The sequence below is a fragment of the Vulpes lagopus genome, chromosome 3, assembly GCF_018345385.1.
Source record: "Vulpes lagopus strain Blue_001 chromosome 3, ASM1834538v1, whole genome shotgun sequence".
Classification (NCBI taxonomy): domain Eukaryota; kingdom Metazoa; phylum Chordata; class Mammalia; order Carnivora; family Canidae; genus Vulpes; species Vulpes lagopus.
In genome coordinates this window covers 88,799,084-88,801,682 of record NC_054826.1, presented here as the reverse complement: position 1 = coordinate 88,801,682, position 2,599 = coordinate 88,799,084, and the positions used below count along the sequence as shown (strand labels likewise).

The window sequence follows — 2,599 nt, the reverse complement described above, 5'->3', positions numbered from 1 at the left end:
AGGGCTAATAATTACAATTTTTATCCAATTTTTTATTAAGTAAATTCTAGCAAGTAATATACATATTACTGCAAATAAAACCATCATTGGGAATTATTAAATTGCATATTTTGAGCTACTCTTTATGAAGAGTAGTAAAATACTTGGTATGTGTAAGGCAGCAGAGAGTTGGCTTAGGGTCTCTTAGCTATTTCTAGAAAAATTGGTTAGTAAAAATAGCATTCAGCTTATTTTCCTTAGCAAGACTATTCTGAGGATGTAATCTGTGACTCAGCAGCAGCGCTAATGCTGTCCCTTCAAACACCTGGTTGCCCATTTTCCGCTGTTATGCTGATGCCTTTTTACTCATCTCATGTTTGATAAGGCATCCTCCCTGAATGAGCTGGGCTACTTCATTTGTGGCATAGCATGCAAACAGAAGCCAGTTTCGAGGCTGGACCTTGTAGGCAAATCTCACGAATGTCAAGGAGTAACAACAGAGGGCAAATGTCATCTGCCCACTGATAATCTCTGGAGACTTTTCATGTCATTGATGGCAGCAATGGGAAGACCCCAGTTGGCTACAGGGCCCCAGAAATGCGTACTCATGAGGTAGTCCCGAAAGTCCTTGCTCCGGACATAGTCCGCTGCCAACAAGAAATGTTGCATTGTTGGTGAGAATGCAAACTGGTGCAGCCACACTGGAAAAGTGTCCCCAGGACAGGAGAGCCCTGCCTGGAGAAGCAGGAGTTTCACCATTCTTCCCGGACAGGAAGGCGCTCTCAGGGAGTTAGCGCAGGATCCCAGGAGGGCGGGGATGACCTCAGACTCCCAGGGACACTAACAGACCACTTGCGCCCAGGGAGAGCGCGCCACACCCCACGGCCGAGCTCCCTAAAGGGCTGCAGCCTGCCTGGCTGGACCCTCGAACAGCTCAGAGGCGGCTCGGGCAGAGGCACCTGGGGCAGGGGGCTGCTCGTCCAAGGGAGCAGCTCAGAGGCACCTTGGGTGGTGGCACCGCACAGACGGTCTCCACAGCCTCCAGGAGCAGCTCAGATGCGGCTACAGCAGAGGCTCCGCGCAGAAGGGGCTGCGCAGCTGGGAGCACCAATCGGACAGCGCAGGCCCGGGAGCACAGGGCGTAGGCGGGCACAGCCCAGGATCCGGCGCTCCCCCGGGTACAGGCAGAGGCCAGGAGGGCACAGGACAGCAAGGACACTCCTGCCCCAGGTTGAGCAGATCAGCGGCCCCGCCCCCAGACTGAGAGCTCTGTAGTCATTGCAGGAGCTGATTCCAGGGCTCCAGGGCTGGCCACAGCCACTGTTGTTGTTCCTACTGGGGCCTCACAGGATAAAAAAACCCCATTGAGCCTCACAGTACCCTCACTGTATAAACAGCTTAAACATCTTTCACTGAGCCCTGAACCAGGCAGAGGGCTAAGCAGCTCCCCAAAGTGCTAACACCTGAAAATCAGAACAGCAAGCCCCTACCACAGAAGACCAGCTAGACAGACAGAAAAAAAACAAATTATTGACCAACCAGTGCTGGAAAGTTCCAGTGGAAGTCGAGGAATTTACAGTATACAGAATCAGAGTGTACTCCCCTTATTTTTTTTTTGTTTTTTGTTTTTTGATCTCTGTTTGTTCCTCCCCCCCCCCGTTTTTTGTTTTTCTCTTTTTTTCTCTTTTTTTACTTTTTTCTCTTTTTTAAGTTTTTTTTTCTTTCCTTCCTTCTCTTCTCTCTTTTTTTCCTTTCCCCAATAAAAATTGTTTTTGGCCACTCTGCACTGAGCAAAATGACTAGAAGGAAAACCTTGCCTCAAAAGAAAGAACCAGAAACAGTCCTCGCTCTCACAGAGTTACAAAATTTGGATTACAATTAAATGTAGAAAGCCAATTCAGAAGCACTATTATAAAGCTACTGGTGGCTCTAGAAAAAAGCATAAAGGACTCAAGAGACTTCATGACTGCAGAATTTTGATTAGATCTAAATAGCTTTATAATAGCTACTGGTGGCTCTAGAAAAAAAGCATAAAGGACTCAAGAGACTTCATGACTGCAGAATTTAGATCTAATCAGGCCGAAATTAAAAATCACTTAAATGAGTTGAAATCCAAACTAGAGGTCCTACCGACCAGGGTTAACGGGGTGGAAGAACAAGTGAGTGACATAGAAGACAGGTTGATGGCAAGGAAGGAAGCAGAGGAAAAGAGAGAAAAACAAAAGACCATGAGGAAAGGTTAAGGGAAGTAAATGACAGCTTAAGAAGGAAAAATCTACATTTAAAGGGGGTTCCAGAGGGTGTCGAAAGGAACAGAGGACCAGAAAGTGTATGAGAACAAATCACAGCCAAGAACTTCCCTAACTTGGAGAAGGAATCAGGGGTGCAGATCCTGGAGCTAGAGTGATCCTCCCCTAACAGCAATAAAAACCATTCAACACCCTGATATTTCATCATGAAACTTTCAAATTCCAAAGATAAAGAGAAGATCCTCAAAGCAACAAGATACAAGGGATCCTTAAACTTTATGGGGAGAAGTAGTAGGTTAACAGCAGACTTCTCCCCAGCGACCTGGGTGGCCAGAAAGGGCTGGCATGATATATTAAGGGTCCTAAATGAA

At 46.7% G+C, this 2,599-nt stretch overlaps 1 pseudogene; it reads right to left on the bottom strand.

Moving 5' to 3' along the window:
- Positions 1-210: 210 nt before the first annotated feature.
- On the bottom strand, positions 211-648 carry LOC121487047 (annotated as a pseudogene).
- Positions 649-2,599: the final 1,951 nt, after the last annotated feature.